Source organism: Balaenoptera borealis, assembly GCF_965194805.1.
Source record: "Balaenoptera borealis genome assembly, chromosome: 2".
Taxonomy (NCBI): domain Eukaryota; kingdom Metazoa; phylum Chordata; class Mammalia; order Artiodactyla; family Balaenopteridae; genus Balaenoptera; species Balaenoptera borealis.
The window spans coordinates 46,770,148-46,782,579 of record NC_138867.1 but is presented as its reverse complement, the minus strand read 5'-3'; positions in this window follow the sequence as shown (position 1 = coordinate 46,782,579).

The window sequence follows — 12,432 nt, the reverse complement described above, 5'->3', positions numbered from 1 at the left end:
CATAGCACCTGTAGAGATTCACACCTTTTAGAGCGAGAGGTCACCATCTCTAGGCATGAAGACCAGATGTGACCATACCCCTCAGGAAAAAAGGCATAGTACACTGGAGTCAGGATCTTCATTTTTGGTTTGGCCAATCAGATGCATATGCAGGACATGTTAAAGAGGAGAGTGAGGAAGAGACCACATTCCTGAGGTTCCTGTACTTCTTGCTTTGACACAATCATGGAGGAGTTGGGATTTTTTACAACAATATTATTAGCGAAGGTCTCAGTAACTAGTATGTAGTCCCGTGAGTGTCAAGAGGAGAGTAGAGTATGAGCATCTATTTTTGTCTCAGGAAAGCTCCTTGAAGACTAGAGGATAATTAAGGGGAGATCACAATGTCTAGTGAAGTCTACCTTCGGTTCGAAGGCTCATAAGGGTGGTTTCCCTTACCCTCAGAACAACACATTTGCATGCACGTGGTGCATGCACATCTACACACACACACACAGATACACACGCCACACTCATAGGGTAGAGAGACAGAGATCCCCTTGTTTGTCCCAGAAAGGAGAAGCTCTTTACAAATTCTTTACTCATATAACTGACACTCAATACAAGTTCATTGCTTGAAAGCTTTCCCAAATAGAAGCCAAAATTGTGGCCAAAAGGCTAGAACTGTAAACCACATGTTCCCCTTCCACGGAAGAACTTTTTTTGCATAATTAAAATGGAACAAGGAATTTGAAAATAAAAAAAAAATTCCCCAGACATAACTCTCTCACAATTATTGGGCATTCTCATACGTTTTAACATAACTCTTTCACAATTATTGGCCATTCTCATATGTTTTGTTTTCACCAACAAAACCCTGGATTTATAAGCTAACTGAAATTAGATGAGATTCTGAGATCTCAGTATGGGTGGCCACCCCTGTGAAAGATACGTGTACATCTGTGTGGAATGTGTGAAAGGGGCTGGGTGGGCCTATAGGGATTGATTTGATGTACAGGGCAAGTTATTCATTCCTTATGTGTCCCTTGGTGCTATTTGAGTTGAATCAGACTTCCTTGACTCACAGTGATGTTTTCAAGGGAGCCATCATTTTAGTGACAGGCTTCACTATTTCTTTTCAGTATGGTGAAATTTTGCATGCTTATTAAGCACCAAAGTCTTCTCCAGATTTTTCTTAGGGAACGAGGACAAACAAACTGGAAATACTTGAAGAAAAAATTAAGAAAAAAATACTAAAATAAATAGATTTCATATAGTATTATACAATGCAGTGTTAATGAACTTTTAATGGTATCCATGAGAGTGATTTTTGTGCTAAGCAAAAAAACATTCAGAGGTTTAGTTTTGTTTAAAAAATAAATACTTATTAAAGTTTTAGATTAAAAAATCTAGTTATTTCTTAAGCTTTTAAGCTTAGCCAAATGTTATTACTCTATGTCTAGCAAATTTAATAAAAACACTTTGAAAGCATTCCCATTTTAAAAAGTTAGTTCAAAAATTTTTAACTGCATTTTATATTTCACTTCCTTTTCAGGTGCTTTCTTCTCTGAAATAAATAAAATTCCCTTGAATATTAAATTTTTCTTATAAATCTAACCAACTTTAAAACATTGTGGAACTTAATTTTTTTATGTTTCAAAACAGTATATAGAATAAGATTTCCTGTTAAGATCACAAATCTTAATTAGTAACTCAATTATGGATTTTAATTTTAATTTACAAGACTGTTGCTGTAATGGGCCAAAATTCTATTAAAAAGTTGGGCTTCCCTGGTGGTGCAGTGTTTGGGAGTCCGCCTGCCAGTGCAGGGGACGTGGGTTCGGGCCCTGGTCTGGGAAGATCCCACGAGCCACAACTACTGAGCCCACGCATCGCAATTACTGAAGCCCATGCGCCCGGAGACCATGCTCCGTAGCAAGAGAAGCCACCGCAGTGAGAGGCCCTCGCACCGCAATGAGGAGTGGCCCCCGCTCGCCGCAACTGGAGGGAGCCCGCGCACAGCAGCGAGGACCCAATGCAGCCAAAAATAAAATAATAAATAAATAAGTTAAAAAAAAAAGTAATTAAAATTATTTACTCATTGTTTTTACACAAAAATATTTATAATGTAGTCTGGATTCTCCTGAACACTTTCATACTCAGTCTTAAATCTTCACCTGCCTGAGAGACAATTCCACGGAAGTCAATTAACATCCAAGTTAACAAGGATTACTTTGCACCAATGGTTTTAGCCAACATCTGGGGACATCCAGCACAGCTCTTCTCCCTGATCACTGAGGAAACTATGTAACATCAGGAATCGTCTCCTTAGCAGTACTTGAGGGTATCAACAACCAGAGAGCTTAGCTGGAACAGTGCCTGGAATCTTGTCACCAGCCCTGAACTCTTTGACAGTTACTATGCACTGACTCCATACCTGAAAAGCGTGTAAATGGGGCTGCTACACAGCCCACCACCCTATATTCAGGTTGTAAACATCAATTAATTCTGATATCAACCAAATGTCAATCTCCAGTGTACTAGGTGTATTTTTTTGTCTCAAATGACATGTAAATGCCTGACAATGAAGACCCTTGAGTTTGATAGGATTCTGAATTCTCATAAATTAGTTTCCTTAGTGTAGTTTAGTCCTACATGGACAGTATTCTCTGCTAACACAAACCTATTCTAATATATTTCTGACCTTCTCTTTGACCTTTGGACAAGTCATTTTTACCACTTAGTGACATAATTTCTATCTCTGTGAAGGAGCCATCACTACTCGTCACCAGCCTCACAGTATTGTTCGAATTAATAAATAATGTCCCAGATAATTCCTATCAAGAGGATTCAATGCAATAATAACATACTGTGAGCTATGTTAACAAGCCTCTTACGTGAAAAGATGCTCAACATCACTAATTATTAGAGAAATGAAAATCAAAGCTCACACCAGTCAGAATGGTTATCATTAAAAAGTCTACAAATAATAAATGCCAGAGAGGGTATGGAGAAAAGGGAACCCTAACCCTACACTGTTGGTGGGAATGTAAATTGGTAGAGCCACTATGGAGAACAGTACAGAGGTTCCTTAAAAAACTAAAACTAGAGCTGCCGTATGATCTGGCAATCGCACTCCTGGGCATATATCCAGAGAACATCACAATTCGAAAAGATACATGCACCCCAATGTTCATAACAGCACTATTTACAATAGCCAAGACATGGAAGCAACCTAAATGTCCATGAACAGATAAAGAAGGTGTGGTATATATATACAATGGAATACTGCTCAGCCATGAAAAAGAATGAAATAATGCCATTTGCAGCAACATAGGTGATGCTAGAGATTATCAGACTAAGTGAAGTAAGTCAGACAAAGACAAATACCATATGATGTCACTTATATGTGGAATCTAAAAAAAAAAAAAAAAAAAAGATACAAATGAACTTATTTCCAAAATGAAAAGAGATTCACCAACATAGAAAACAAACTTATGGTTACCAAAGGAAAAAGGGGGTTGGGGAGAGGGATAAATTAGGAGGTTGACATGTATACACTACTATATAAAAAATAGATAACCAACAAGGGCTTACTATATAGCAGAAGGTTATTTTATAATAACCTATAAGGGAAAATAACCTGAAAAAAGAATAGACATATATATGTGTATATATATAACTGGATTGCTGTGCTGTATACCTGAAACCAACATGATACTGTAAATCAACTATACTTCAATTTAAAAAAATTTAAAAAAACAAGCCCGAACACTTGTGCTGTATACCTGAAACCAACATGATATTGTAAATCAACTATACTTCAATTTAAAAAAATTTTAAAAAACAAGCCTCTTGTGAGAGGCTCAAGTCTAATTGGAAGGACACTGGACAGTGTTTGAATCACTGTTCAGCCACTTATTAGTGAGTGAACTTGGAAGAGTCCCTTAATCTTTCCAACCTCTTGACCTGGGGATCACCCAACCTGCTTCATAGGAATGTTATGAGGATCAGAAGATAGAATGGATGTGAATGGGCTTGTGATGAGTGGAGTGCCATACTAACGGGTGCTCTATGTTACTAACGATAGTGAACTTGTGCATTCTGCATCTTTACGGATGACTTCCCATAGCATTGGTCCCAGTGCTCCAAATGGGTCTGGAAATATGTAGTCAGGCCTCTAGATTGTGGTATCAGAAAGGTAAACACCATATTCACACATATTACTAGTCTGCACTTCTTATTTTACTGATGTTTCCAAAAGGTCAAAGATAGAGAATTCCGGTACATACAAGATCCCATCTATGGTTCATATTTGTCTTCCCTGGAATAAAAGACTGAGGCAACTTTACAGCTCGTAAGGGAATGTTGTGAACAAGTGTCTGAGCTAACATCTTGTCTTCAAAAAAAGAAAACAAAAAACAAACAGCTCATTTATGCTTAGTTTCTACCCTGATCTCTGATTCAAATCAAGGTTTCAGAGAAAAGATCAAAAGGAAAATGAGAAATGCTAACTAAAATTTAATGTAAAGCCAATAGGAATCTTTTGTTTCTGGGAACAATTTTTTAAAAAGACTATCTTGGACTAAAGAACATTTAAGTACTAAAAGATAGGAATGAATAAGAGTAACAAAGGCTAATGGTGGAGAATTTTCAAAGCAAATTTGAAAGGGGCACCAAAGCAGCTGTGTTGAGTGGAAGAAGTACATGGACATGAATTTGGGTATCCAGCTTGACAGTACGCTACATCATGAGAAACTAAATACAGATTCTGTCACTTTACAAAATTATATTTGGGTTGGGTTGTATTTCTTTGATTACAGCATCACTTAAATATTCCCCTAGCAAATCACATTGCCTGAAACAAAATAATATCACAATTAAAACCTGATGGCTCATCTTTGTCATGAAGAGATTTTTAGGTTTTCCATCTATCCCCTCATATTGGTGTGGTCAACAAGATTCACAGTCTGAAATGAGTTTAAAGAGACAGTAATAAAATGCCTAAATTCTAATTCCCAGCTTTAATACTAATGTTCAGGAGAATAAACTTGATTTTTACCAAAAAAAATAATAGATTATATTCTTAAAAAGAAAATAATCATCCTTTGAATTAACAGATTAAAATCAGCAGGCAAATCAGAATTTTAAAATATGAATACACAAGTACTCAGAAAGTTTATGGGACTCATGTTATCGGCTTCCCAGGATTGTAGCAGAAAATCAAGCATCACGATGCTGACTATAAATTTCAATGCATTACTTAAAGATAATATAACAGGAAGGAGAAATTATTCACTCCTTTAGGCATTATTCAGGACTTAGAGTACTATGTGTTTTGTCTATTTGGGGTCTTACTACTTATAATTTACAAGTACACATAAAAACCAATTAAGGGTCCAAGAAAAAAAAAAGGTAAAAACAATAAAAGAATTAGAAGACAAGCCCTTTAAGTAAACATTTAAGAAATTTTAGTTATTTAACTTGGATACAAAAGAACTGTCTTCATTTATTTGAATGAAGAAGAGTGACTAGAGGGTTCCATTTCCTCCAGGCCTGAAAAAAAGGAAATAAGGAAGAAAGGGAGGTTAGTTATGAGGAAGAACTATCTGACTATAAATGTTCTTAGACACCAACTAAGAGTACCACCACGGGAAGGCGTGGGCTATGTTCATCAAGGACATTTACTTTCAGGAAGGAAACCATCTATCAGGGAGTTTATCATGTAAAGCCAGGCCATATTTTTCCTGAAATCTTTTTCCAACTGCATGTATCCTTGAAAGAAATATTGTTCTTTCATAGGAAAATGTTCTTAACCACGCTTCTCCTACTCCTTTACACCACCCACTAAGAAGCTACTTTATAGCCAAATAATGTGTATCAGAGCATGATTAAAGTTTCATGAGTCTTAAATGGTCCCCTCTCTTAGGGATGAATAGTCAAAGAAAAAAAGAACTAGTAATGAGTCAGAAACAAACTGTTCTCCTTGGAAGGATGTTCAGTAAATTTAATCATTTCTAATGCATATAGTGAGGCTTTGATTTCCATTTCTAGAACTCAGTTGTTACTAGGAAATTGTCTCGTCTCCTGAATAAACCTCAGCAAGGTAGACATTTTCAAATGCCACAGGGGAAGCTTGAGAGAAGGAAGGCTGGCAGCATAATTCTGTCATCAAGGCCACAGCCTGTTCTTTGGGATTATGAATGCCAGCTTGATATGACAGTGCACTCCACCCACTCTTACCATACCAGCCTCCATGTCAATGTTGAACATATGGTCTTTCAGGGGAAGCTGTCTGCTCCATCCCCAATGCTTCCTCTGTCTCCAAAGAACATCATGTTCTTAGAGAAAAGAAGAAAGTCATTCTTAAATTCTAGTACCCCAAACCATTTAGGCTGTGTTTACAAGCCTGACACCAGAACCATTCCAAAACTAATCCAGAACTAACTTTTAGTTGGCAGGAGTCTATTTTTGTGGAGGTATCACCAGTAGCTACCCAGAATATCAGTCTCTCCAAATGTGTCACTCAGTCCATGGATCATACATAATTGGATTGACCAAGAGTCACAGTCAGAAAGATTTTAGAAGCATTGTATTGCTGTGTGTGTGTGTGTGTGTGCATGTGTGTGTGCATGTGTGTGTGCATGTGTGTGTGCATGTAGACACTAAGAATTCAGATAACTATAAATGAATTGTGGGGCTGCATGGAATGGGGTCAAGAGGAGCTTTGAATGAGGGCTCTTATATTGAGTGAGAGATAAGGATTTATCTTTAAGAAGTTGGGCCATAAAGGTCAGCCCTTCTCTCCAGAGAGAATACTAGAGGGAATGCAAGTACACTCTAGTTATAGAGAATCAAGGATCACAAGCTTTGCCCAATACTTACTGGAGGTGGAGGAGGGAGGACAGGAGGTAGGGATGGTTAGGAGACTCAGCGAAGAGAAATGATTTTGAGAACAGTAAGATGTGCTGTCAGTGAACTGATACTTCTATCCTAGAATGGTGAAATTTATGAACTAAAAAAGCCTAACACAGAGAAAAAGAGCTGTATTTCTAAGAGTGAGGTAAAGTCTAAGGATAGGTGAAATGTTATGAAAGACCTGTCACTGGTAATAGATCATAACCTCAGTCAGATGATTGCTGGGGAGAAGCTGAAGAGCCTTGCCTTAGTATGACAGGAGCAAGTAATACAGGGATGCAGATTTTTCAGGTCACAACTTGGAAATGCAATATGCAATGACGGCCTTGATGAGTTAGCAATGCCCTTTCAGAGCACACATATCATACCCCTGAGGTTTCTTGCTCTGCAAAGAAATACTATTTGTTATGAAATTTTTCAAATTTATACAAGATTTTAGAAAATTGTATAATACATTTCCTGCACTAATCACAAAGCCTCAAAATTCTCTACTCATGGCCCAAACTTGTTATATCTATAGCTCCCATCCCTCAACCCACCCTGGATTTTGAAGCAAATTCCAAGCATATTATCCTTTATCCTTTTATCTATAAATATTTCAGTATATATCTCTGAAAAATAGAGGTTCTTTTTTAATATTTAAAAATATTAACATTTAATGTCACATTTAAAAACATTAACAACAATTGAAGAAGGGGGATTTTGAGGTAAGTGAAAGTAAGCTTCCCCAAAATTCCTGGAAAGGACTGAGCCAGACCATTAAATACGACCATTAGTATGACCTTCTTTTACCCCAGGTTGATGGAGTCTGGGAGTGAGAGTATAGGAAGATTTAGTAAGAGGACTCAGGTGTTTGATTTATGTATCCTGTTCTGAAAATGCGTTAGAAGTAACGGAATGAATTTATCTTTAATCAAGAAGAAATAGCATCCCTTGGTTTTCCACGTGTAAAAGGAAACCAATTTCTGTTTTTGCTTTAGTATAGAACTTTTTTATTGGCCCAGTGAGAAATAGAGACTGATAGATAAGCAAAGACTGTTTTGCCATTACCTATAAAATAATGATAGGTATAATCAGTATTTATGTTTCTGCATATTAATGCAACCCTCTGAAATAAGCTGAGTATGATATACTGAAAAAAAGTGTCCCCATAAGATCACTTAGCTGTGTTCATGTTACAGGACCTGTCATATCTGGTAAGTTTGCTGTTCTATTAGGCAGAATGCAATAAACATCAGACCTATGAAAATTCAACCCAACTGTATTAGCTGGTTTGGGCCGCCATTACAAAATGTCACAGACTGGGTAACTTAAACACAAACATTAATTTTCTCACAGTTCTGGAGGCTGGAAGTCCAAGATCAAGGTGTTGTCAGGGTTGGTTTCTGGTGAGACCACTCTCCTTGGCTTGCAGGTGGCCACCTTCTTGCCCTCACAAGGCCCTTTCTCTTTGGATGTGCATTCTTGGTCTCTTCCTCTTCTAATTTGGGACATCGGTCCTAAGGCCCCCCCCCATGACCTCATTTAACTTTAATTACCTCCTTAAAACCCCATCTACAAATACAGTCACTTTGGGGGTCAGGGCTTCAACACATGAATTTTGGAGGGACACAATTCAGTCCATAACACCAGCTAATCCTAAAACTCTATAGGAAATAATCTGTTTATTATCCCTCTAAAATGATGATCAATCATTCACTTAAAACATGAGATCTACAGCGCGGTGCTTTGTGACCACCTAGAGGGGTGGGATGGGGAGGGTGGGAGGGAGGGAGATGCAAGAGGGAAGAGATATGGGAACATATTGTATATGTATAACTGATTAACTTTGTAATAAAGCAGAAGCTAACACACCATTGTAAGGCAATTATACTTCAATAAAGATGTTTAAAAAAAAAAAAAAAAAAAAAACATGAGATCTAATGCTTTATTTTTCCTCTTGCAGTTTCAACCTCTAATTATATATTTAAATGTTTTCCTTTAAAGTTTTGAGGTTATACTTACAGATTTAGTTATGCATGAATACATTTTAACTACATAATTTAAACACAGATGTTGACTGATGTCAGGAAACATTATTTAATCATAGTACCTCATTTGGCCACACTTTTTCTACCGGTCATAAATTGTTCTTGTTCCCTGTAGGGGCAGCCATTTGGTATACATGTTTTTTACCAAGTGCTTCCACTTTTCTTTCCCCACCTACCCAGCCCAAGGACAGTCAATCCATAAGTTGGCCAGCAATTTACAAAGAAAATTGGTATGGCAGCATGGTCCCTGAGCTTCTCTGTCTTTATGATGTGTAATAGGAAACACTGTAAGAATGAGGTAGTTAGCAGAGAAGCTCAGCTAGCAGGGCCTACAGAGTGAGGCATGAGTCATGTGGCCTTAGGAAGCTGTGAGAAGGCAGATGGAAGACAGAGCACAGGTGCTGTTGAGGAGGGTGAGAAACCCCAGAATAGCTCTAGCTTCTTACACCTTTCCTGTTCAAGTTCCAGATCTGGTATGTTCTTAAATAACACTCTTTTTTTTTTTTTTTCTAGAAGTAACTTGAGCAGATCTCTCTTCCTACAATCAGAAGTGTCTAACAAAGAAAGAAACACATCATAAAATATTCTCCTTCCCTGATGGAATATTGAAAAGCCAAATGACTCTTGGATCTTTTAATCATGTCTGTCATGTGTTTTCCATTTTGCCAGCACAAGCATCCAAAGTCTGCTCTGTCTTTATCCGTGAATATTAAAGGATGCCAATTCACACAAAGCTCCCAAAATGTGAAGTTTGCTTTGGTGGCACCTTCTCCAACCCCTTTACAATCCTCCAGGCTTTTAGTTAGTATTTTCTCCCTGACCGCATCACCCATGCCTGTGGGTTGCCCCCCGTCTACCCAAGGCTTCCATCTTCAGACAAAGATTTAAAATTGGGCTTTTCGTACACTTTGTCTCCATTTAAAGTTCATATATTTTCTAACAGGGGACTGTTCCCTTCTTAGCTGTGATATGAAAAACTTGACCGAGAAATTCCATTTGTGCTAATTTATAAAAATTTAAAACTTTTAATACTATACCTCCCCCAAGAATATTAACATTTTTTCCAGGGAAAAAAAGGAATGGGTATGTGGCAGTGAAACTTGAGCCATCCCTCCTCCAAAGACCCAACAGCAGTTCTAGTGAAGTAGGGTTCTAGTAGCCTAGTTTGTAATACATCTGTTTGCTGAAAGGTCAGAATTTCTTGATCTCTAAGATCCTTCTGAATGTTATGTTTTTATAATGTATATGTTTCTATACATCAGAATAAGGGAAATAAGGAGGGGAAATTTATCTGAGGGTATTATCCTAGATTATCCTCCTTTCACTGTAAAAATCAATTTTAGAACTTACAAGAGAGTCCGTTCTTGTGTCAGTTTATCAGGTGTTCAGCTATATTTTGGCCCAAAACAATTTTCTAAATTAGATAATCGTCATCAATAGCTTCATCTCTGTCATCCTTGTTGTCACTGTCATCTCATCACTGAACAGTGTACCATGAACAGGGGGCGGTGGATTGTAGAGGTTCATGGGTTCTGAGACCCTATTGCGCAGGATTGATTCTGGGCTCTACCACTTACTGTGACCTTGGAAAAATTACTTAGTCTCTCTGTTTTTTCATTTCTATCTATAAAATAGGGATGATAATAATAATATTACCTACTTGATAGGGTTGTTTTAAGGATTAAGCTAGATAATATAAGTATAGCATCTAAAAGTGTGCCTGACAGATAATGGATATGGTATGTATTATGATGTCATCATCATACCACCTTATAGTTAATAGTACTTGACAATTTTCAAAGCCTTTTAACATAGATTAAGTGATTTGGTTTTCACAACTCCCCTGGAAGTGGGTAGGAAAATTATAATTATCTTATGGATAAGAAAAACTAAGCCTCGAAGAATCTGTTAGCTTTATCTAAAGCTCCATTTAAAACAGTCCTGTCTCCCAGTATTCCCCAAAGTATGAACCACTGGAAGGGCTTCAGAAGATCAGCCAGGTGGGCCTGCTATAAGCATTACCATGATTTAGGCAGTGGGGTAATCTTAGAGAAAATGGTCTTTTCCCTCTGGTCTGTTTAATCGCCACTCAGCAACACTTAACAAATCCTAGCGGGCACCACCAGCGTGGTGGCCGCTTATCTCCCCCATGGCTACCATCCTCATTTGTCCTGCTTCACCACTTTTTGCAAGGGCTCTAATTGGCTCCCCCTTCCCTTTCCAACAGCAGGATTTTGCTGCCCTGGAAACAGCTGACTGAAAGACTACAAGAGTCCTCCGTGTTCCAGCCAAAACATTAACATAATTTATACACTTAACACAATTCTATATATTTTTAGAGTGCTCTCCTATTTGTAACCATAACAGAAACAAATCAATTTTAAGCCAGTTTACTCATGGATATCTACTTTCTACTATGTCTATTTTCCAAACATTTTAAATGTTATGTTGCTTTTATTCCCATTGCAAAATGGAATTTTTTTCCCTTTAATGATTTGTTACTAGGGTTTATTATTCTATATTTTAAAAAAATGTAACCAATTACCTTAGGCCAATAATCTAATCCAAGTTAAGTGAAGCAAAGACTTTTATCAGAACCTAAAATGTATACCTGTCCTTAACCATTCAATGCTGCAGCTACTCTGACATAATAATGTATCCTTTGGCTTCCTAAAAAAATACTACAGTATAGCAGTGGTAACTGTATCTTTAATGCTTATTGTAAGTTTTTCACTTGACCTCAGCAAGATTTCATGAGTTGATAGGCTGGTATTAATTTACATAGCTCTTCGAACATCTTTTAAATGTTCATGATGGAAAATTAAAGCAAGTTAAAAATATCACCTTTAAGAAATAGTTAGGGGCTTCCCTGGTGGCGCAGGGGTTGAGAATCTGCCTGCCAATGCAGGGGACACGGGTTCGAGCCCTGGTCTGGGAGGATCCCACATGCCGCGGAGCAACTAGGCCCGTGAGCCACAATTACTGAGCCTGCGCGTCTGGAGCCTGTGCTCCGCAACAAGAGAGGCCGCGATAGTGAGAGGCCCGCGCACGGCGATGAAGAGTGGCCCCCACTTGCCACAACTAGAGAAAGCCCTCGTACAGAAACGAAGACCCAACACAGCCATAAATAAATAAATAAATAAATAAATTTAAAAAAAATAGTTAGAATTTATACTTAAGTATGTTTACAGTTCCCAGGAACAGCAGAAATGCCATACACTTTACATCTGAGTTTGCAGTTTGACTAAACTATTCATCTCATCAGTATAATACTCCAGTCACTGGAACTTCAACTCAAACACCACCACACTGGGCAATTCTATAGAACTTGGTGCAGATAGATTCCTAAATTTAACGTGCTGCCAGTAAAACCCGCAGTGTTGAATCAAATGTGTTCCTGGGATAATCAACTTCTAGATAATACGTTATAGCCCAATCCAATACCAACTCCAGCCAACATGTTTGCCTTGAACATGTTTTTCTTCCGATAGGGCTGAAAGAAAGG